A 26443-nucleotide genomic window follows, 5' to 3' on the forward strand; every position below is an offset into this window, starting at 1 on the left:
TTAGTAAAGAAAAGCCAAGAACTGAAAGTCATAAGTTGGTTTTCCTTCAGTTCAATACTTAAGAACTTATTGTTTTCTTCTAATATTATGCAGTCAACTTATTTTAAAAGGCCATTTAAAATAAGATTGTACTTTTGAAAGAAAGCACAGAAATACCAATAGCCATCTATGATTTTAAATGACAGACTACAGCACAGAAAAGAACAAGGATTGAATTATTCAATTTTAATTCTGTTACTGCATTGAAATTGCGAAAGCTGTATGATATGTTGGTGAGCTTTCTGTCACTGTGTCAAAATACCAGAGAAAATCAAGATTTTTTTTGACTCATGCTTTTAAAGACCTTGGTCCATGGTCACTTAACTGTTGTTTCTGGGTAAGGTGAGGCAGTACATCATCATCAGGAGTATTTGAAGGAGCATAGCTGTTCACCACATTGTGTCCAGAAAGGAGAGATTAAGAATGGAAGAATGATAAAAGAATTATGTTCCCAAGGATCTATTTTCTTCTGAATCTTGGGTTTCCATCAACTCCCAAGAGCCCATAAACTATGAACCTATCAATGCATTAAGCTATTTATAAGTCAAAGTCCTCAGGATATAATCCCTTCCTTAAGACCCCACCTCTGGGGAACAAGCCTTTAACTCATGAGCCTTTGGAGGACATTTCAGATCTCAACATGGTTTTATTTGTTGGTTTTTCTGTTTCTTTGCTGGCTTGTTTTTGAGGTCCTGGGGTTTGAATTCAAGATCTTGAGCTTGTTAGGCAAGCACTCTACCACTTGAGCCATGTCCCCAGTCCTTTTACTTTTAGTTTGTTTGCTCAGAAAGGGCTTTGACTTAATTTTGTCATGGCTGACCTTGAACTGGAATCATGTTACCTTGGCCTCCTGTATAGCTGGGATCACAGGTGTCTACCACCACACCTGTGGTAGAGATAGATTTTCCCTGTCTTTTGCCTGAGGTGGGCTTTGAACAGTGCTCCTCATATCTCCATCTCCCAAGTAGCTGGAATTACAGATCATAACAGATGACCTGTTAGTTGCAAAATAACTAAGAGGAAACATACATTCCACATACCTTATTAAGAAGAGTAGAGCCTTTGAGAGGTGAAAATTAAATTTTAGCAAGATTTTCTTGTTATTTGGGAGTATGTATTGATTTCAGAATTTCCTTTTCTGAATATTAATAGTAAAACAAATTTACATGACTTAAAGTGATTTACCATCTAATACCAGGTTTCTCTTGAGGTCCATTCTCAGTGTTCAGTGTGAATGATTGGGATGAATGCATGGTATCCAGTATTCTCTGCTAAGTAAGGATTTGGAGGTAAAATACACAGAAAATTATTAAAATGTGTCAGATAATATAATAAGATTTCCCCAAGTAACTCCTTCAGGTCTGATGCCAAATAAATTAATTCCCTAAGGAATTAAGTTGTAATGTGGATTATGAATGTTTATTGTGGGGGTATAAAGAGGGTTGTTCCTGAAATCATAAACTACCTCTATGACGTATAACAATGACGATTAGCAAAGGGTAATATTTGGAATTTGAGGCTGACATATTGTAGACAATTTCCTTGAAAAGGGTAAACAAAATTTTCTACCTTCTTAATGAATATTCTGAAAGGACTGTATTTGAGAAAGAAAAAAAAGATTATAGTAACAGTGCCATCATGAATGAGATGAGGCAGAAAGGATGTGATGCTCATAGGTTCCAAAGAGGCATCCATGGAGGTGATAGCTGTCATTTAAAGAAAGAGTTCTCAGTGTCTAAAGGCAGTGATTATATTTCTAAAATATTATTTATGAAATTATATGTTCATTGTAAATACATGATTAATACAACATTAAAGAGAATGAGGAAGGAAAACATTTAGGAGACCTTCAGATTAATAGAGTTAATCTAATGTCAGAGAGATGTATGTTTCAATTTCAGCTCTGAGACTCGACCCTATGATCTCTGTCATGTTTGATGAACTTAAGTTACTAGTGAAATAAGAATATTAAAAGAATATTAAAAGAATATACCCAGTGTATTTTGGAGAGCACTTGAAAAAGAGAGGATTGAGTACAAAGGATAAACACTCCAAAAGATTATGATGAGTCTTCAAGGGAATATATATATATATATATGAATATATCTATTTTCAGGACTAATAAATTTAAAAGACAGCAAGAATAGTTTTTAGTGGCTAAAGAAAATTTAAATAAATGGACACAGAGACAAAGAGGTAGAAATAAAACACAAAGAAATGAACTTAAATATCAATAATACAACCAAAATCAATTCTGATACTACACATATGTCTCCCTCTGATTATTGTTTAAAGTGCATATTTAATTGAAATAATTTTAATTAGATTATGCTTTGATTGTAAAATAAGATCCACAGGCAGTTGGAGTTAAAAGAAACATTCTTATTATAGAAAATAAATGAAAATACAAAAATGTTTAATGAAAATATTAAAATGTTAAGTCATCAATATAAAACGGAGTGAAGTAGTAATGCACCACGTTATTTCAATCAACAATATAGACCTAAATATTTAAATAAAATTAAGTGTATTAATTGAGTAGAATAAAATCATAATAATTCACTACAATCAATTTCATTTTGTTACAGACATACAGGGAGGTTGGAAACAGGAAATATTTAAATAATTTTTATATCACTGCATTAGTGGAGAAAAAATATGCATACAAAAGATGAAAATTGTACTTGATTACATAGCAATACTTTCTCTTTGGTTCTGGCAATTGATCCTGGAGCCTGATGGATTCTAAGCACCCACTCTACCTCTGAGCAGGAGCACCAAAAAACTCAAAGTAATGTAGAAATACAAACAAATCACTTAACCATAATAAAGATTTTCCAGCAAACACCTAGATAAAATCTTATAAAATAATAAATATTAATTATGGTTCCATAATTGAACATAACATAGGAGTGTCACTGTTGTCATTATTATACAACATTTTTTGACATTTGAGCTAATGAAATAATTTGCTAAAATAAAAATCGTGCTTTTCAGCTTCAAAGGAAGCTGGAGAAATTTGGACTACCATCTGAAACAAAGCAAACAAATGAACCAATAAACACCCTCATATTAAACCTAATACCATATACAAAAATAAATAAGCAGTAACTCAAGTGAAACAGGGACTTATATGTAATCTTTTTTTGAGAAAATCTAAATCTCCTAAGAATAGGAGAAGCAATATTAGCATGACAGCAAAAGCATGATTCACAAAAGAGGAAACTGTTAAAGTGGAACTCATCAATATTAAAAACATTTTCTCACAAAAGTGTCTCTTAAGAGACTAAAAAAAGAAAATACAGAATAAGCGGGAATACTTGAAATTCATATGTATGAAAAAAGATTTGTGTTTGGAACAAATAAGAACTCAATAATTAAATACCTCAGTAAAAACAATCTAATTAGAAAATGGTCAAATGACACAAACAGGCATCTCACTGAAGAATGCACACAGATCAGATTTAAATATATTGAAAGCTGTTCATCTTCATTAGCTACTAGAGAGACTCAAAACTGCACTGGGATATCTCTACACATATAATAGAGTAACGAAAATAATCAACAAAAATGGCAACAATGATGTCAAGGATTCAAACAAACTGATCATTTATATATTACCAGTGAAAATGTATAGTGGTATAATTACTCTACCATACAGAATCCAGCAACTACATTTTGGGCAGAGAAATTAAAATTTATATCACATGAAAACTTGTGAACAAAGTTACATAGTAGATTTATTCATAAGTGCACAATGTTATAAAATAAAGTAGCACAATTGCCTTTTAATGAGTGAGTAAATGATTATACAATCTTCTACACTGATACCATGGACTATGACTCAGACATGAAAAGAAACAGATTACTGGCACAATCATCAAGTTCAATGGTTCTCATGAGTACTTTTCTGAGTTAAAAAATGATACCAAAATGTTACATATTATTTGATTCTAATGATGCAGTATCATTGTACTTGTGGAATGAGAGATATAGAACAAGTTCTGCTTACAAATGGTTGAGGTGGGGGAGGTATGCTAATAAAAGTGTGCCACAAAAGATTCTGATTATGGATCCATTCTCTATTTTGATGCTTCTGGTCATATGATCAATTATATAGAACTTAAAACACACATAAATGAATAAATATAAAATTGGTGAAGTCAATAATTTTAATGTAACATGTCAGTGTTAATGTATTTCTGAGATATTGTTAGGAAATATGATACTTTTTAGTGAGGGATACTGAATAAAGTATATACCAGCATTCTCTATAATTGTTCATGGAACTCCATGTGAATCTACAACTACCTGAAAATAAGAATGTATGCATCATGCAATAAATTGCTTGAACAAGGAGAGAATGAAAAGAAAAATATATTAAGGTGACACAATTAAATATGTAGGAAAAAGAAACTGAATTATTATGGAAATTTTTAAGAAAATGTAACAGTGTATATAACAGTCAATAAACTTTCATATGGAAATCATTTAGAATAAAGACTGGAAAATGTTTTGTTCACAATAATATACTATTAGGGATAAAATTCAATAGGAAAGATAAAGCATCTATAAGTCCATGTAAGTGATATATGAATGCATATGAAACATGAGTGGAATATAATTCTGAACAGAAGCTTGCATACTATAAAATGTTTCAAGTTTTTCCAACAATTTTGCATATATACCACTGACTTAATGGGATTCCTAGATGGATGAATTCCTGTATTATTTCCTACATTTAAGAAGACAAGAAATTCAAAAGGCCAAAAATACATGAAAAAATGCTCACCATCTCTAGCCATAAAGAAATTGCAAATCAAAACCACACTAAGATTCCACCTCACCCATGTTAGAATACCCATCATCAAAAACACCACCAACAACATGTGTTGGAGAGGATGTGGGGAAAAAGGAACCCTGGTCCACTGCTGGTAGGAATGCATGCTGGTGCAACCACTCTAGAAAAAAGTTGGAGGCATCTTTCAATTCTAAACATAGACTTGCCATATGATCCACCAATCTCACGCCTGAGGATTTACCTAAAGGAATGCAACAGAGGTTATTCCAGAGGCACCTGCACACCAATGTTTATTGCAGCACTATTCACAATAGCCAAGTTGTGGAAACAACCAAGATGCCCCCTTATTGATGAATGGATCAAGAAAATGTGGTACTTGTACACAATGGAATTTTACTCAACCATGAAGAATGAAATCTTATCATTTGCAGGTAAATGACTGGAACTGGAGAACTTCATTCTGAGCGAGGTTATCCAGGCTCAAAAGACCAAAAATCATATGTTCTCCCTCATATGCGGGCTTTAGATCTAGGGCAAATGCAGCAATATGGTTGGACTTGAATCACATGACCAGGGGAGAGCACATACAGAAGATAGAGGAATAGGTAGAAAACATCAAACTTGAGACCTTTGATGTCCCCATTCCAGAGGAACTAATTCAGAAACCTTAAAGTGACAGAGGTTAACATGAGAAGGGGATCAGTAACCATTGTAAAGATCAGTTAGAGATGAATCAACATGGGTTGTAACACATTTGTACACAAAAGCAATTCTAGGAATCTCTCTGTATAGCTATCCTTAATTCAACTAGCAGAAACGCTTTGTATTCCTTATTATGCTTATGTCTTTTCTTCAACAAAATGAGTGATAAGGGCAGAACAGGCTCTGCCTGGAAGTGAGGGGGGGGAGGGAGAAGATGGGGAGCAGGGGGGAAGAAATGACCCAAACAATGTATGCACATGTGAATAAATGAATTTAAAAAGCCATGAATCACTAAAATATAATTTGAACAATTATTTGAATATAAGATTATTCAGGGTGGGGCATTAAATGACATATATCCACTATTATGGTACCCTACAAAGTAGAATTGCTGCCTAAAATTACTCTATCCCTGACTATTTTCTCTCATCCTGAGCCCTGGGTAATCATTGTTCTTTATCTCCCAAGATTTGCTTTTTCCAAAAGTTCAAATAGTTAGAATATGCAGTATGCAACATTGCTTTGTTTTACTTAGTAATATACATTCAAGATTCATGGAAATGTGAGTCAATGCCCTGTATAGCTATCCTTATCTCAACCAGCAAAAACACTTGTTCCTTCCTATTATTGCTTATACTCTCTCTACAACAAAATTAGAAATAAGGGCAAAATAGTTTCTGCTGGGTATTGAGGGGGGGGAGAAGGAGGGGGCGGAGTGGGTGGTAAGGGAGGGGGTGGGGGCAGGGGGGAGAAATGAACCAAGCCTTGTAAGCACATATGAATAATAAAAGAAAAATGAAAAAAAAAGAAATATCACATAGCAAAAAGAAGGGAATTGGGTTGTCTCAGAAGTGTTTTTTTTTTTTAAATTCATGGATATCTTTTTACCTCCTTATTGCATTTTTTATCTGTAAATTACAGTATAGTATATTGTTCTGATTATTGTGATCTATTTATCTATTCACCCACTGAAGGCTATTTTAGTTGCTTCCCATATTTGACATTAAAACAAAACTTCTATAAACATCTGGATACTTGTTCTTTTTTATTTACAAATTTTCTGTTCCTTTCAGTAAATACAAAAGAACACAATTACTGGGTCTAATGGTAAAAGTACTTTTAGTTTTATAGGAAACTTCCAGTGGTCTTCCAAAACAAAAGTACCATTTTTCATTTTTGCATTAATGATTGAGAGTTGATCAATTTAATTTTCAGTGATGCCTTCATTGATTCCTTTTCTAAGATATTCCACTTCCTCCCTCTGTGTTCATTGAGATGCTATATTCTTATTCTCATGTCTACCATATGTTTTGGCATATGAAAGTACACTGCTATGGGCAGTAATAGAGATGTTTCCTTCCAAATAGCTCACTAATTAGCTCAAAAAATTTTAATGAATTAAGAAAGTTCTAATTTTGGTCTGTCAGATTGCCAGGCAAATTATCAAGTGTAGACATTACTTGAAAACGTTTATTGTGCAAATCTGTGCATAACCGTAGTACCTTATACCAACATTGGAAGCAAACAATCTTCATATATGTTTTCAATTATTCCTTGGCAGCTATTTTGCTGGATAAATACATAATTGATTCATGTGAAAGAGAGTTGCATTAAAAATTATTGACACTTTTCCCCAGATTTTGAGCTACAAAAAACAAAGCTCTTACTGTAATAAGTTTTGAAATTTTTAAAAGTAAAATCTGTGAGGTTAGTATATGTCTTTAACATTTTACATTCAGACTGAGGTTCATAACAAAAAGGTCACAAAGAAGAATGTGTATAGAAAAACAAACAATGCTATTATTTTGCAAAGAAAAGGAAAAATTGCTGTCAATAAATTCTTGTACCTAAAGGACATTTGTATTGCTTAATTTTGGTACTCATGTCACGTTTTCTTTCTATTGTCTAGATTTTGGAAAGCTACAGAAAATACACATCTAGCTTATCTATTTGGGCCTTATATAAAATGAGTACATTTTATTGGTATTCTAGCATTTTATTATTTGATGTTAGCATTTGAGTCTTAAACCCATCTACATTTGTTGGGTGCTAATTATTTGACGGAACTTACATATACTACTTTCCTTTTATATTGGGATGTGTTCTTTGTCATATATGTTCAGATTTCTTAAATCTCCCACCTTTGACTCTTACAATAAATCTGTATATTAAAGAAATATGTCAAGGTGAGTTTGGAAAAGGAGTGGCTAGATTATGGTTAAATAGTGAAATATACCTTTTTTGAGCGAGGCACAACAGGAATTCTTAACTGCTTTAATTTTATATATATAATTATGAATTATGGGATTAGTCTATTAAATTGGTATGCAATCTAGATGATTTAATACTAAAAATAAAATTCATTAAAAACTGTCATGAGGCTGGATGTGGTAGCAGACACCTGTACTATAAACACTCAGAAAGTTAGGCTGGCCATCTTACAATTCATAGTGAGACTCTGTTTAAAAAAATGAAACAAAATATCATCTTACAAGCCAGGTTCAGGAAGCCAAATGCCACCTATTTTCTCTCGTATATGGAATATAGACCCAACACATAAACAAGCAATAGTATATACACTTGGAAATATATAGAAAACTCCGAACCAAAGTGGGACTGGTGGAGGAGACTAAGAGTAGAGGAAGAGAAGGAAAGAAAAATACTTCACATACAAAATGGATTATAGATGGTTAAGGCACAAGGGATTATGAAAATAGCACACTAAATAAAGCCAAAGAAAGAAATTATTAAATAATGTCGTACAGATATAAGCTTATGTAAGATAAATGAAGGACTTTTAAAAATGCATAAAATAAAATGTGCTATTGTTCATATAAATACTAACTTATACCAGTAAGAGACAATAGTGTGAAATGGAAGATGATTTACACAAAGATATTAATCTTCAAAATTGAAAAGAAATAAACAACATATAATTCACCTCTGTAAAACATATAGAAAAATACCAAAACGAGAAGACAAAAGCCCTCCCTAAAAATAACAGTGTTTATTCTTGTAATAATGAAAAAAAAACATGTTAAATAGACAGGTCTTTCTGAACAGCACACATAAAAATGTAGGGAAAAAACACATGCAAATATGCACATATATTACACACACACATATATATTTGTTATAAAATTCTGAAAACTTACATCTTTAAACAAGAGAATATTACTTTTAGGGACCAAACATTAAAATAATTTTCAGCGAACAAAAATATGAGAATATTTATTCCCAGTTCCTTGAATAAAAAGAGTTTTCTTATGAGTCATAATAAAATTGTTGATAAATAAGACACCCTGACCCCCCACAACCCCGGAGGGCCACAGCAAGCTTTGGGGGCTGCGGCTGCAACAATTCCACCTTGGTGGAGGGTGCGACACCCAAAAAAGCAGCCCACACCGCCTGCAGAGGCCCATGAACGCCCTAGTGGTGTGGTACAGAGGGCAGAGGAGCAAGATGACCCAGGAGAATGCCACGTTGCACATCTCGGAGATCAGCAAGCATCTGGAGCCCAGTGGAACTTTTGTGGGGAACGGACAAGCGGTGGCTCACCCATGAGGCCAAGAGCCTTCCAGGGGTCTGGTGGGCGCTGGCCTGGGCAAGATACAGCACCTGAACGGCGGGATGTAAGGCAGCTTCAGCCGATTGCAGGACCAGCTGGGTGACCCGCAGCACACTTTCTTCAATGCGCAGGGCGCAGCACAGGTGCAACCCATGCACCGCTAGGTCATGAGCGCCCTGCAGTACCACCAGGACCGGCTCCCAGACCTATATGAAGGGCTCGCCACCTACAGCAGGTCTACTCGCAGCAAGAAACACTTGACGAGGCACATGACTCCCAGGGTTGGGTGATCAAGTTGGAGGCCAGCCCCCAACCACCACTCCCAGCCCATGGACACCTCTTCTTCCCACTCTAGGGCGACCTGCCAGGCGGGGAACATCAGGAACGTGATCAGCATGCACTTCCTGGTGCCACCAGCAGACTTCACATGTCGCAGCACTACCTCAGCTGCCTGGTGCCCTGCACAGCCTTTAATGGCACACTGCCCCTCTAGTATATGTGAGGGCTGGACAGCAAATTGGAGGGGGAAGAAATTTTCAAAGAAAAACAAGGGAAATGGGAGGGGTGCAAAATAGGAGAGTAAGAAACAGCGTGGAGAAAAACCTGATAAAGCTCTAAAGGAAATACAAATCTCATCACCCACCACAAATGACAGCTGCAAAAGAGTACACCAATTCCATCCAAACTCACACAAAAATCGTGATGCCAACAAGAAAACTTTCCTGAGAGATCCTGGACTTCTTTTGGGGGGATTATTTTCGTAGAGAAAATACTGGGGGAGTGTGTAAGGAGGGCTGGAAATGTATAGATCCATAGGAAAGAAAGCTATGCAAAACTTTTAAGAAAGTTCTAGTGGTATGTAGAAGCTGAAGAAGGAAGTTTGCAAGTCTTTACAATAATATCTAGAGGTAGTCTCCAAGCGACAAAAAATGTTTTAATATTTGTAAGCAACTTTTGTACAGTATTTATCAAGATAAAATGGCAATCAAAATGTCCATTGTTTATAAGTTGAGAATTTGCCAGTATTTTTCAAGGAAAGGGTTCTTGTTGAATTTTATTCCTGAAGCTGAAATTCAGGATTGTTGCAAATGTGGAAAGAAGAAAATTATTCAGATTTGGACATTTTAAATGTTAGAAAATTTGTACAAGTATTTTCTTATAGTTTGTAATATTTCTGTAAATTTATTGTGATATTTTAAGGTAACACTCTTTATTTTCCATAGCTGTATGATTCCATTCAGTCTGCCAACAATCAATATATATATTTGAACTAATACCTCCTTATAACAGGTACATTTTCAACTGAAGTTTTCAATATGTTATGCACAGTTTGAGATAAAGTGTTGAAATATGGAAAAAAGTTGATAAATATGAAGGAAAAAATTAAGCAAACCTTAATGAAAATGACAATAATAATCATAATTCCCTTATTTTTGCAAAATATTAAGAGTGAATTTAGTGTTCTCACAGCAAAATAATCAATATATGAGATTATATATTTTATACATATATATGTACTAGAATTAACCATATCAAGATGTACATAGATCTTTTTTAAGTATCTTGTATATAATAAATACAATATTGTCTATCAATATAAAAATAAATTTGAAAAATATAAGATGAAATTAAAAATTTGGTGGCCATAACTTTGAGTAGCAACTTAATCATGCTTAAAATATTCCATAGACTGTTTTGTTGAATAGAACAAACAGAAGACAGAATCTGAGAACTCGAAGATGAAATAGTAATTACAGAAAAAACAAAAGAACTATTAGTTAAACAACACAAGATCTGTGAATACAAGATGCAAGAACTCACTTACTCCATCAAAAGACTAAACCTGAGAATCATGGGCACTGAAGAAGGAGAAGAGGTGCAAGCAAAGGGAATGTATAATATATTCAACAAAATAATAACAAAAAATTTCCCAAATCTAGAAAAATCTATTTCATACCAATGCAAGAGGCCTCCAGAACACCAAACAGACCAGACAAAATAGAATTACCCCATGGAATATCATCATTAAAACAACAAGTACAGAAACTAGGAAAAGAATATTGAAGGCTGTAAGAGATAAAAAACAAATAACATACAAAGGTAAACCCATCAACACCACAGCAGACTTCTCAACAGAAATATTAAAAGTAAGAAGAGCTTGGGGTGAGATCTTCTGAGCACTGAATGAAAATAACTTCAACTCCAGGATACTCTACCCAGCAAAACTGTCATTCAAAATAGATGGAGCAATAAAAGTCTTCCATGACAAGCAGAAAGTAAAACAAAATATGAACACAAAGCCACCACTACAAAAGATTCATCAAGTGATTCTGCACACAGAGAGTGAAACCCAACATAACCATGAGGGGGCAAGCAGCACCAAATTACAGGAAAAGAAGAAGCCAGAAAGTAGAGAGTAACCTCAACTTAGGTATACACAATCAAACCTTCAAACAGCCAAGACAACTAAATGACAGGAATCACCACATAGCTATCAGTACTACTACTTAATGTTAATGGATTTAATTCCCCCCTCAAAAGGCAGTGTTTGATGAAATGGATTAAAAAGGAAGATCCAACAATTTGTTGCTTACAGGAGACCCATCTCACCATCAGAAATGAGCATAGGCTTAGGATGAAAGGTTGGAAGAAGCATCATATATTAAGACACAAAGAAGTCTTGACTAGTATAATGTATTTAAAATAATCTCTCACACCTTATCTGACGACAAATAATTAAAAATAGAAATCAATAGCTAAGCTACAGAAATTTACAAGTAAATGGGGAATGAAAATGAACATTTGAATGATCAATGGGATATTGAAGAATTCAGGGAAAATATATATATATATATATGATATATATATATATATATATATATGAATATATATATATATATCTCATACATCACATGGAAACCCATTAATATTTACAATCATTTTATGTCTTCCCATATCAGTTAAAATAAAGTTAATATCAATATATGCATGTATGTGTATATATAGGTGTATATGCACATATGTATTCATTGCTAATGTGCATACACCACATACATATAAGAAAGCCAGAAACGTTTGATGATGCACTCAGAACTTAGTAAGAGTATAAAGCTATTTATATTCCAACTGCTGACAAAGAGAAGACTTGTGATACAGGAAGCTCAGAAGATTCTAAACCATGGAACTCTCCAAAAAAGCTGAGATGTTTAATATGGGTGAGACAAGCACAGACAAATGAGTGGTGGTTGTAAAGGCACATTTCTGAGGGAATAAATCACAAAACCACTCTCTCTTCTCTGCCTCCTGAAACACAGAAGAAACAGGAGCATGAAGAGTGGATCTAAAGTATCATACAGAACACAGGCAGCATACTTCATACTTTAAAACCACATATATGCTTCAATGTTGAAAATACAATTTTCATATTCGATTTCCTTAAACTTTGCCAATGCTTTGTCTGAGACTTTTGTATGCAGTAGGTTAGTGGTGAAAGCTGGATAAGAACTTCTTCATTAAATATTCTATATTCAAGCATTAAATAGATCAGTTTGCAAATGAAAATGTAGACACTGCTCTTTGGCAGAAGTGGGAATATGTTTCGGTAGGGAAGTAATTTTCCTTCAAAGATATTTTGGGGTAGAAAATTAAAAGAACTAAAAGTATGTAATATGTAGGTCTCACATAACAGACAGAGGAGAGTTGAATTTATCAACTCACCCATATATATGGTCATGTTCTTGGAGGACAAGACACTTTTGACATCTGTTACATCATACATAATAAAATATTTGACTTTCAATAATGTTCCTAGGCTAGTTTAGGTTTAGGCAAGTCACTACTCTTTAGTGTCATTTTCTTTGTCGCAGAACTACAAAGTAACACTGAGTGAAGGATTAGTTAATATAAGTGTGGAATCACATTACTCTGCCAAAGTTAAGGTCATAAAGATAAAATATCAGTGATTTCATTGAAAACTCCTTTGCATCTGCAGTGCAGTCTTGAAAGTGAAACCCAACTTAACCATGAAAAGACAGGCAGCACCAAACCACAGGAAAAGAAAAAGCAAGACAGTAGAGAGTAACCTCAACTTAGGTACACACAATCAAACCTTCAAACAACTAAGACAACTAAATGACAGGAATCACCACATACCTATCAGTACTAACACTAGAGAAAAGGGTAGATCAAAAAGAATTAACCTAGAAGGTAACACACATGCACAGGAAATTAATGTGAGTCAACTCCCTGTGTAGCTATCCTTATCTCAATCAGCAAAAACCCTTGTTCCTTCCTATTATTGCTTATACTCTCTCTATAACAAAATTAGAAATAAGGGCAAAATAGTTTCTGCTGGGTATTGAGGGGGTGGGGAGGAAATGGAGGGGGCAGAGGGGCAGAGTGGGTGGTAAGGGAGGGGATGGGGGCAGGGGGGAGAAATGACCCAAGCCTTGTATCCACATATGAATAATAAAATAAATAAAAAAAGAAATCTACCAGCAATAGGGAGGTAGCACTCTATTTCACAAGACAAATGCAAAACACAGCTAGAGAAACGATGGAGTGATTGCAACTAAATTTTTCTTTACCATTGCAGAATTTGTTACAGAGTTGGTGTTGTCCTTCAAGGATATTTACAGGAAATAATTTACATGATGTAAAAACAAACTATATCATTAAAGTCCACACAAACCATGTCCACATTAAATAATATTCCATGATAGTTAATAACATATCTTATAACTAAGTGCATTTATAGAAAAAGTGATGATTGAAATAATAATTACTGTAAATTATACTGAGAGGTTTATAGTGTTCACAAGAATTCATGTCCTATATTACTTAGATAATTAGGGCAGAGGTGTTGTGCTAATTAAATATTCTATAACTTTCTGTAGCTCTTTTGTGAAATGGACATAAGACTACAGAAATTAATATTTACAATTAGGAAATGTTCCATTTCTACTCTTTATTTTGCATTAGCAAAGCCTAACTGATAAATAAAGACCATTATGTCCATCAAATTTTTTTTTTAGATTCTGAATGCCTTTACCTTTTGAACTTTTTTCTTGTAATTATTTATTTTGTTTAGCACTTTAGGCTTAATAATGCCCTGCAGAAACTGAGATGCCTGCCCTGTCTTGCTCTTTTCTCTTCACATGACATTATGCAGTGTGTGTAAATATCTTGCTCTACTTTCTCACCTGTAACATAAGGGAAGGGAGGTAGGTGATGTGTAGATCCTGAATTAAAATTCTGTTGCTGTGGTTTAGAACACTTATGTCCAACTAGGCCAGCTTTGCCACATTTTAATCACATTTGTTATATGATGGTCAAATCTTGCCTTTCTAAACTTAATGTAAATGCAGTTTTATGCACAAAAATGATAATTCAGTTTGGAGTGTTCTCAGTTAACTAAAAATTTCTTTGAAATGAGATTTTCATGTTGCATCAGGTTAATAGATACTTAACTTCTCAATATTTCTTTGAGGAGATGTAGTTTAAACTTTATGTCTGCTGTTCCTTTATATGTAGATTATTATATAACAAAAGCAAACAATTTGCTACACATACTTTGTAGGCCATAACTCCATGGAAATAATCATTCTCTTCAGATGTAAAGGTAATATGATTCACTTATGCACTTATAGTTATATCCACTCCTCCTCAGATGCTTCCATCTTCCCACTTTTCAATTATTTTCAAATTTTGTGTTAAAAAAATAAGCTATATTTTGCTTTATTCTTGAAGCTCTCCCAATAAAGCAGCAGCAAGAATATTAGAATAAACAAATTAAAGAGAAAATAAAATTTAAAAATAGGACCCAACCTAAAAATCAATTATATTTTCAAAACACACAGTGGTTATACATTTTTATGAATATTTACTGCTTGATATTCTATGAAAGACATCTCACTGGTAAATTCTGTCTAATTTCCCCAATGTTCTCTCTACTGTGCATAGAAAGGAGAAATAAAGGGTAAGGTATCTTGTCCTGAAAAATGATAAACGTAAATGAATTTACACACAAGCACAGAGAATCACACATGTGAACATTAATACACTTTCTAAACTTTTTATTAACACAGCCTGATTTATTTTAGTATAATATACAAATAGCCACTATTTGAAGGAAATAATTCAAGGAAGTAAGTAATGTGTGTTTATGATTCTTCACATTCATTTTTGCGATATTTTTAAAAAATTTTTATTCATTTATTCACATGTGCATACATTGTTTGGGTCATTTCTCCCCTCTGCTCCCCACTCACTCCCTCTCCTCCCACCCCTGTCGCTTCCAGGCAGAACCTGTTCTGCCCTTATCACTAATTTTGTTGAAGAGAAGACATAAGCAATAATAAGAAACACAAAGCATTTTTGCTCATTGAGGTAAGGATAGCTGTACAGAGAGTCTCCTAGCATTAAATATAACTCATCTTACACACATAAGCTCAATTTGAGCACTGACTATCTCTACTTTTGTTTACCATTGTACCCCATTCATATAGTCTATAGATGAGCCCCAAAATTATTTGTTGACAAAAGAAAGGAATGTTGATCTTCATCATAGGATTCTTATCAAGGTTAACTATGATAATGCCATTAAAATGATTTCCAAAGCGATTTATACTTAGCGAACATTTATGTATAGTAGGTGGACCAATGTGAATAATATTGTTAAAGGAACTATTAGCCAAAGGGAAAAAATTGTATGTAGGAAAGAATGAAAACAACTAAACTAATGATTCAAATCAAGAAGAAAGAAAACGTACCATAAAAAGAAAAACAACCTAATAGAATGAGTAAGATGATTTAAATATGCAACATTTGTTTGGTGCCATAGTTAATAAATTTCAATAAATGTTATAAAAAAGTTAAAACAACATTTCTCTGAAAAGCTGCATAACTACTGGAAAATTATTTAATTGTTTGACCTTCATTTTCTACATCTACAATTGGTAATACTAATACTATTATTTTGAACATTTTACATACATCCTCCAATATATTAGTTATTAATACATTGCAACTAAAAATTAAAATTACATTGATTTTACTTTATTAAGTGGTTTAGTTTGCATATGTTTTCATGAGTAATTTTATTAAGGTGCAACTGGCACAGGACATGTTCCACTTTTAAAGTGTGTATTTTAATAATTTATGGTGTGTATGGATGCCCACACGCAAAAGGATGAACACGTCAATCATCAAGTGTTCGCCTATACCTCTGTAATCAATTCCTCCTCTGCCTCCTTTCATCTACTCCCATTTCCTGAGTTATTTTCAAAACACTTTCCATCTCTATTCCTTAGTCTGCGTTCACACTTTGAAATTTGTACAAAGGAAATCATAGAGTAACTCCTTTTTCTAGCCCCTTTCACTCAGCATAATTATTTTAATGTTCATTGGTTTTTTTAACAACTTCTGTTTACTCTTGAGTAGAATTTCATTGCAAGTTTACTGTAGGTTGTTTCTCCATTTACATGTTAATTGTCATTTCAATTTTATCTAATTTTGAATTATTAAAACTTACAGAGAGGAGCATGATGGTCCTTGACTGTAATCCCAGGACTCTGAAGGCTGAGGTGGGAGAATCTGAACCTTGGGTTATATAGTGACATAGTGAGAGATTATCCCAAAACAAAAAGGAAAATAAATGAAACAAGTCGCTGTGAGCATTTTTATTGTGTGTAATTTCTTTGTAGGTACATAAATTTAAATTCCTCTAAGGTAAATAAGTAGGAGCAGAATTGAGCATCCCTTACTTACAAAGAAATCACCATAGTATTTTCCAGAATGGCTTTACCATTTTATATTCCTAACAATAATACATGAAACCTCTAGCTTCTATTAGAGCCAAAATTTGTTGTTTAGTATTTTTAGCTTTAGCAATACCAACAGTGACTAATTGAATCTCATTGTGGCTTTAATTGGTGGTTCCTAATAAATAATTATGTTGAATATTTGTCTGTATATTTTTTGCCTTTTTCTTCTCTAGTGAAATGATTGTCAAATCTTTATTTAAAATACTGTGTCTTTTTCTTACTGTATTTTGTAGTCAATTCTCTACATAATCTAAATATATATTCTTTATCATATTTATAATATATATGCAATGCTTCCCACACTGTGGCTTGTATTTTATTTTCTCATGTGCCTGTTTGGAGAAGCAAAATATTTTAATTGACTAGTCAGCTTATTTCAACATCAAATTAATATATTAATGCTATAATATGTTTTTTTGAGTTTGGCTTATTTTGTTCAATATGATGGTCTCCAGTTCTATCCATTTTCTTGTAAACAGCACTGTTATTCTTCTTTATGGCTGAATAACACCTCTTCGTGTATGTACACCATATTTTCTCTATGCATTCATTAGTTATTAGGCACCTGAGCTGATTCTACAGCTTGCCTATTGTGAATAGTGCTGTGATGAACATGGGTGTGCATGTGTCTGCCTTGTATGTTCATTTAAACTCCTTTGAATAGAGTTTATGGAGGGGTCCATAGTATATGGAGGGATCACAAGGTATGTGTAATTTTAGCTGTTTCAAGGGTGCCCATGCTGACATTTATAGGAGTTGCACTAGTTTACATTCCCACCAACAGTATATTAGTTCCTTTTTCCCCATCCTTACTAGCATTTGTTGTGTTTTGTTTTCTTGTTGATTACCACTCTTTATTGTGATGAGATGTCAACACAGTTTGATTTGAATTTCCTTTAGGTCTAAGAATATTGAACATTGCTCATGTGTTTATTAGACATTTGAACTTCTTCTGAGAACTGTTAAATGTATATGCCCATTCATTAACTATACCGTTTGTTCTTTTGTTATTTAACTTTTGGAGCTCTTTGTATATGCTGGATATTAATCCTTTATCCAGTGTTCCCTTTCTGTGGGTTGTCTCTTCATTCTGGTAATTATTTCCTTTAATGTGTAGATTTTTCAAATTAAAATTCTTCAAAGGAAATAACTCCACAATCGGGAGAAAAATCCATAGAAAGGGAGAAAAAACTTTGTAAACTATTCTTCAGATAAAGGATTAATATCCATAAAAAACAATTGTTCCAAAAAATTAAACACACAAAAGCCAAATAATCCAATTATACATGGCCAATTAAAACATGAAGAAATATTCAACATTCATAGCTATAAAGGAAATGCAAATAAAAATGACATTGATATTCCATCTTTTGTCACTCAAAATGGCTTTCATCAAGGAAATAAACCATATCAAATGACGATGACTGTGGATGTGTGTGTGGAACCATTTTACATTGTTGATGGGGATGTAATTTAGTGTGGCTACTATGGATATAAGTACAGAGGCTATACGGGGTGAATTCACGTATTATATATATATATATATGTGTGTATATATATATATATATATATATATATATATATATATACACATATATGATATATTATAACAACCTTTGTAAATACTTCAGTGTACCCCCATGCAGCATGACAATAATAAACAAAGAAACTAAAAACAGAACCATAATGTGATTCTGCTGTACTACTCCTTGACATGTATCTTAAGGAATGTAAGTCATCATACAATAGAAATACTTGCACACTCATGTTTATAGCAGCAATATTCATAGTGACCAGGTAGAAAATCAGCTTAGGTACCTATAAATCAATAAATGGATAAAGAAAAATGAAATGTGATATAAATATATGTACATATGGTATATATTTTTCATTTTCTTTTTTGTACACCCACATGTATACTTGTATATACATACATACATACATACATACAGTAGGGTATTATCTAGCCAAAACGAAGAATGAAATTCTGTCATTTGTAGGAAAAGGAATGGAGCTAGAGATCAACATATTAAGCAAAATAAACCCAAATCGTAAACATAAATATTGTATATTGCATGTTCTCTCTCCTGTGAAGATTCTGAACCTTTAATAAGGAAAAAAAGAATGACATGAGAAAAAAAGGTGACTGCTAGGGGGACCAGGAGGAGTGAGGAAGGAGAAGAAGAGATAAAGGGTACATTGGATCAAAATGCTTTATATGCATGTATGAAAATAAAGTAATGAACCACATTAAATGTGTTTTAAAACGTCATAAGGAAGAATAATTGAGGGGACAAATTTTCTGAAGGTGCATTATGTGCATGCATGGAAATATCACAAAGAAGTCTTTTTGTATAATTAATACACACAAATAAAAAAGTAATTTGATGGCTGAAAATAAGTAAATTAAGTGAAAATCTGCTTCTGCATGTCTTAGAATTTTCATAATTCAATGTTTTCCTTTTCTCAGCCCATACTTAGACAGAAAATTATTAAAACAGCTTACAGAGAAAATATGTAGGATTCTAAAACTTGGTGGTCCACAAATAAATTCTGCTTGCTAGAATATTATTTTTAAACAAGCTGACAATTTCTGCCATGTGCACAGATAGAACTTCTGATTTACTTTATAATACCTTATTCTCAAAGACAAACAAATCAAGTTCTCCAGATATTTGATAAAATACTTGAAAATACAAGCAAACAAAAATAACAGACCAGTGAGGAATATGTAAAACAACAGCAATAATTGAAGAAGCAACAAAATAATTTGAAAACTACAATTGATTCTAGAAAAGAAAGACATAACAATGGCACAAGAACAAAATATTAGGAATATAATATGAATAAAAAAAATAATTCTGACTGTTGAAAATAGCACAGGAGAAAAATCAACTAAGGAGTAGGAAAGATGGTTTCTGAACCTTACTGTAATCACATATGTCTGTTTGATGCACAATCAGGTATATGATGAGAAAGATAAAGTTAAAATATCAGAAGGATGAAAACATTCTAACTTCTTCATTTGTGCTTTAGAAAAGTGATTCTATATTGTATTTCCTCAAAATGAGATGTAAACTGACTATCTGGAATTTGCAACTCTTAAGAGATGGGTAGCTTTTCATACCTTGTCTCCATCCTTCAACCTCAGGGAAAAATTTCTCTGGAATTCTCTCAATATCCAAACCAGTTTTGAATTATCTTTCTAAATTTATCGATGATCTAAGTTTCTGTAAAATATAAGGAACGTCTTTTTTGTTTGTGTTTTTTTTTAGAGGTACTGGTGTTGGAACTCATGTCCTGTGCTTGCTAGGCAATTGCTATACCACTTGAGCCACACCTTTGATCTGTTTTGCTTTGTTAATTTTTGCTGGGGATCACAATCCTCCTACCTAAGTCTCCCTGTAGCTGGGATTCCATATCCTCATAACCACACCTGGCTTGTTTATTGAGATGTGGGTCTTGATAAATACATGCCTGAGCTGCCCTCTTACCACAATTCTCTTATATCCAGTTTCCAAGTAGTTGGAGTTGTAGGGTGTGAGCCACTGGCCCTAGGAAGGAAGATCTTAATACAAAGTACATCAATATATTTTTCTGTATAACTCATAGGGGGAATGATTGCATTTTAGAAGAACTATGCATTATTTGTCTATTTAAACTATGTGCATGTTACTTTAATTAAACTGTTGTGTATTATTACTTTTTTGTAAAAGATCATGTGATCTTAGACTTTGGTAAGACTGTTGGTGACTAAATAAAATTCTAGAAGGGCAGAAGTGAAGTGGTAAGAGCCAAATAGATTTTCACTTGACTATTATACAATATTTGCATACAAATAGAGGCCCTTCACTGGTCCTCCTCCTCCTCCTTCTGCCTGGCCCCTTGAAATCAGGACCCAGAGCGCACGCCTCATACTGCTGCTGCTCCTGCTGCCGCCGCCCCCGCCCAGCACCACCAATGCCCGGGATGTCCAGCGGGGCCCAGTCCCGCCATTTGCCGCGCCGCCCCTCCTGCTCCTGCTCTTACCTCCGGCTGTTTTCGGCAACCACTTCCCCTTCGCGCACCACATCCTCCTCCTCCATGCGACCATGTCCCTGAGCACACGCCTCATACTGCTGCCACTGCCGCCTTCGCTGCCGCGCACCCGTCCTGGCCCCGCCCCGCGCGCCCCCCCTTGCCCCCCCCGCTCCTCCAGCCCACCCCAAGATAGATGATAGATAGATGATAGATAGATGATAGATAGAGATAGATAGGTAGATAGAGATGGATAGATGACAGATCAATCAGCAATCAAGTCTGAGAAGACGATGAATGTAATGTGGATAAATAATGTAGTTAAAAATCTTGACTGTTAATTTGCAACTCACGAATAATTAACCTTGTTTCCCTAATGTTACAAAATTGCTGATAAAACCCAGACAAAGCAGGATAAACTGGGAGAACTGGATCAAGGTCCTCTACAGCCCATGCAAAATTGAAAGCCACAGATGAAAATGCACTCTCCATAAAGATGCCTCCCAAGTCTGGTTTCACCGATTTCTATAGGGTTTTCTCAATTGAACATTACACTCAAACAATTTACAAAAAGAAAAATAATGTGGATCAATAAGTACTAACTGAATAAACATTGAAATCACTCCAACTAATTTTCATAGCCGAGACAGAAAGTAGAATATTATTTTAAAATACTGGCAAATGTCTCTTCTTACAGCTAATGAATGAACTCTGTAGTGGGGGGACACTGGCTGTAGGTCCAGGCAAAGTTATTCTCTGTTGATTATTACATCCAATTGCATTCAGGCATATAATTACATCTGAAAATAACCCCTTTCATAAACATAAGTGGAAAATATACATTAGAATGTTTTTTTCTAGGAAGATCCTTTTTTGTTAGCATACATTTAATAGTACAAAGGGGTTTAATTTTGATAATGATATAAGCCTGATGAGCTCATGCCTTGATATGAGCCTTCATATTAAGATAAAGATCTCTGTCTCTTCTTATTGTTTAAGACATCTGATTAAAAACAAGGACACTAGATGATTTGATCCTTTGAAACAGGGCTTAAAAAGACTCATCTGCTCTTATTTATGAACAAGAAAGAAGACATTCTCCAGAAAGTATTTGACAAAATTAAGGAATTTATTGGACTCCTGACAGCTGATTTGTTATTTGCAACGTCATGTAAAATGACATTTAAACTACCTTTAAACAGTAGCTATGATTTTGGTGGAGCACAATAGCAACCAGAATCAATTCATTTTGAATTTCATATGATCACTACATAGGTAGCTCTCATTTTATGGAAATGTCACTTATCAGTATGAGGGTCTCTACGCCCCCATACTTTAGAGGCTGTACTTTCAGTTTTGTAAATTATTTTTATTAAGAGGGGGAAGGAAAAATAGGAGAAATAAAGTTTTAAGTGGCATACAAATAAATTGTATATGATGCAGTTTAGCAAAGTAATGTGTGTTCATATTTTATCATAGGTACTTGAGGTTCCAGAAAATAAACAACAGCTAAAATTAAAATTCATACAGATTTTACATTTATGGTTTCAACTTCTATCTTGTTACTTCTATCATCAGCTGAATGAATTTCTTCTCTACTATGTATTTTCTTTTATGAATGGAGGGAGGAGGATAAAGGAGAGTGATGGAGGTGGTGAATTCAACTACAATTTATTGTAAGAAATTTGGTAGATATCACAATGCACTCCCAGTATAGAAATAATGAAAATAAATATTTTAAAAATCCATGGATAAAATAAAGCAGAGCTTATCTTTCTATTTGTGTGTGTATGTGTGTGCCCATTTTTCCCCTTGAGTGAAAGAATGTATCCTAATCGATTAGCATATGAAAGTTAGAACACATGCTAGAGCCAGCTTTTTTATGTTCTCATTGTGGAACATCAGACTAATAAGTTTTAGTTGTGACTATTAAATGAATACTGTAGACTATAAATAAATTAATAGTACCTATTTCAGGTTACTCGATGATAAATAAAATAGTACATGCAAAACACTTAGCACAATATTTGTAATGCTTCCAGTAGTAATAAATAAAAAAAGCATACTCTCTTCTGACTCTTGTAAAATTAAATACATTATAACAAACTAAATTTGCTTTTTACTCGGCACAGTATCAGACCATGACAGTAAGAAAAGAAGTTTGACTTAAGAATAGAAACGCAAGTATAAAACAAAAACAAAAATATAACTACTTCTACTCTATTGATGCAAAGAAAATAATGTCTCATTCAACATCAGAGAAAAATCTATTTAAAAGACACAGTGATTCATTTATCTGTGAGGGAAAACTTTCTCTGCCATGGTTTTCTCTCTGGCTGATGATTCCTTGGTACTGCTACATTTAAATGAGTTCATCTGTGTTCTTGGAAAAACAAGCAGAGACAAGCTAGGTTATGCCTATCAATGTAACTTAATATCCTTTTTGTAATTCAACAAAGTAAAATATACAATTTGCATCTTGGTTGATGTTGATGTTTACAACTGAGTAATGCAATTCTCAAAATTTATAAAACACTATTTTCCATTCATGAAAGCATAATGGGATAGTTTAATTGTTGCTTGGACATTTTAAGACACAAGTCAGAGACTTAAATGACACCTTGTAAAGTGTAGCTGACAGGAAATTGTTTGAAATATAATATAACATGACATTTAAATGAACTATAAACAGAAACTATTTGGTAGAGCACAATAGCAACCAGAATCAACTCATTTTGAATTTTGTATAATAATAACAAATCAGCTGTCATGAGTCCAATAAACTCCCTAAGTTTATCAAATACTTTTGGGAGAATGATTTCTTTCTCTCTCTTTTTCATAAATAGGAGCAGATGAGTCTTTTTAAGCCCAGTTTAAAGGATCAAATCATCTCACGTGCTTGTATCTAATCAGATGTGTCAAACAATAAGAAGAGAGAGCCTTCTTTACCTCAATATGTAGGCTCATACCAAGGCATGAGCTCAAGACAGGCTGATATCAAGGCCAATTTAACCATACTATGTACTACACTTTCCTCACAGGTTACCTGCGTAAGTTACCCTAATCTGCTGGCCTGAGTGGCATTATCAAGAAAATTGCTCAGTTTGCTTATCCTCATATCTTATGAGGTTAAATAAGATGATCATGTAGTCTATGGAAATTGAAAGTTATTTCTTCAAAGAAGGGCATAGTTCTGTAAATGTTGACTTAAAAGTTTTATTTTTTTTTGACATTTTTGGAAAATGTATCTGGTTCCCTCTATTTCTGTATGTTGATTCAAATGAATTAATTAATCATAGCTTCATGATCTATACTTTATGTGATGTTAGCCCTTCCTAACCACTAATGTCACAGTGACAGCCTTGATCTCTATAAATTATTTGCTAATATGGCATCTAAATCTAGTTTAAATTCTTAAAATTGGGGGTAATGTAGAAGCATGGAATCTACTCTAATACATTTATGTAGTATAATTACTGGTCTTGCAATAATTGTTTTCTAATAATAAAAATGAAAGCCTTTTCTTCCATAAACTCAATGAGAGTTAGAAATATGTAGGCTTCATGAATGTATCCAAGTAAGTTTTTCCTTCATAAAAAATAGGATAATGTACTTTCATAAATTGTTACTTTTAAGAGGAAATACTTCAATACTTAACTCTTCAAGAATAATCAAAACTTCTCTTCACAAGCCAAGGAAGATGCTGAAGATCTTCTGAAGGCACCTCTGTCAAATTACTTCTGTAACAAAATTTGCAATGAAACCAAAATTACAATTAACATGAGATTCTTCAGTTATGGACTAACATTCCTTAGCACTTATCTGCAAACTGTAATGGTGTTTTAAGGGAAATAGCTTCAAATAATTTCTTAGACCAGATGATTTTTTGTATGCTTTTATCTCCACCACCAAAAAATCCACCACATTTTCTTCAATGTTGAAAAGACTCTTTCAATTAATATAGCAGATTTAGTCCTCTATTTGTTAGTAGAAAGGCCAGTGCTATTGTTGTTATTGTTCTTTTTTATACTAGATCATAGCTGTTAGTGCTGTAATAAATTTAGTTGTTACTTCATCTTTTAGCAAACTACATCTCCTTTTTTTTTCAAAACACTTGATGATACAGTTTGGATCTCCAATATTTCCCAAATGCCTGGTGTCAAGCTTGGCCTCATGGGAACTTGGTGGAAACTTTAAGACATGGGCCCCAGTGGGAGACTTTAGGTCATTGTGGGCATAACCTTGAAAGGAACCATGCTCTCTCTTCCTCTTTCTTCTTTCCACCCCAGCCAAGGACCATCAAGTGAGCAGAACTGCTGTGCAGCACACTCCTGCCATGATGTACTGCCCTTCTACTGGAGGATTTGAAAGCAATGGGTCCACCAAATTATAGACTGGAAATTCCAAAGTTATGAGTCAAAAAACTTGTTCTCTTTCTAATTTGATTATCTCAGGTATTTAATATATCACCAGAAAAGTGACCAAAATGCTTGATATCAAAAGAAGTATGTGATTTGTTTAAGGAATGTAACTATAAAAACTATACAAATTTTTTATCTCAACCCTGATTGGAAAAGTTGTGGTAGGTTCAGCCCTTCATTCTAAAGCTCCAATAACTTCATGAAAATGTCACTCTGAGGAGTTTCTTTCTGGCATGTATTTCCCCTCTTGGTTAAAACCCTCAAAAAGGTCAGTGGTTTTACCTAGAAAACTAGATGTTAGGTTCATAGCAATGCACAGAGATTAGAAGGGAGGTACTGCATTGTCTTTTTAGCTGGTATTTTCCTCATTGGTAGATCCCAGTGTGGCTGAGGGTTAGAAAAGATGGCTTGGTATATTTAAAGCACTAGAGTCTAACTTCAGGCATGGAGAGTCATACACATATGCTAAATTGAAAGAATATACTAGTGGTCTTCATAAATATTCATGTCTTCAAGCTGAAACTTTAATAAACTCACTTTTTTCTTAAGAGATGCAAGATTAGATAACTTCTAAGAGTTCTTACAGGTCTGTAACTCAAGTCATGGGCTGCAAACTGTGGATCTTCTGTCCTGATATATCATCCAGACAAGTTTGCTTTGGGATAAACAAAAAGGCCATGTAACTAGGCTGACATCATGCTGGGTCACAACTCAAGCAAATTCCTAACCATTGTCACTACATATACTCATGTCATCAATTTATATGATCTTCCAGGCTGTGCCCCTGGTAGCACTGGGTTTTCTAACAGATGGTAGGAAACACATTAATTTGCTTCCTATAATGATACTTTTTCCAATACAAAGTGATTTCAACGTTTTAATTTCATAATAAATATACCAAAAACAATAGTGAAATCCAAAGACATTTGGTTATGTAAAATTCACTTGAAAACTGTAAGTCTAAACTATAGCTACCATTTCCATTTGACTAATGCCATATGAAATTAAATCTTTGGATTGGGAAGATGTGGATTTCCTAGGTTTGTTTAGTTGATTACAGATGAAAGACATA

This window comes from Castor canadensis, chromosome 13 (genome assembly GCF_047511655.1).
Source record: "Castor canadensis chromosome 13, mCasCan1.hap1v2, whole genome shotgun sequence".
Classification (NCBI taxonomy): Eukaryota; Metazoa; Chordata; class Mammalia; order Rodentia; family Castoridae; genus Castor; species Castor canadensis.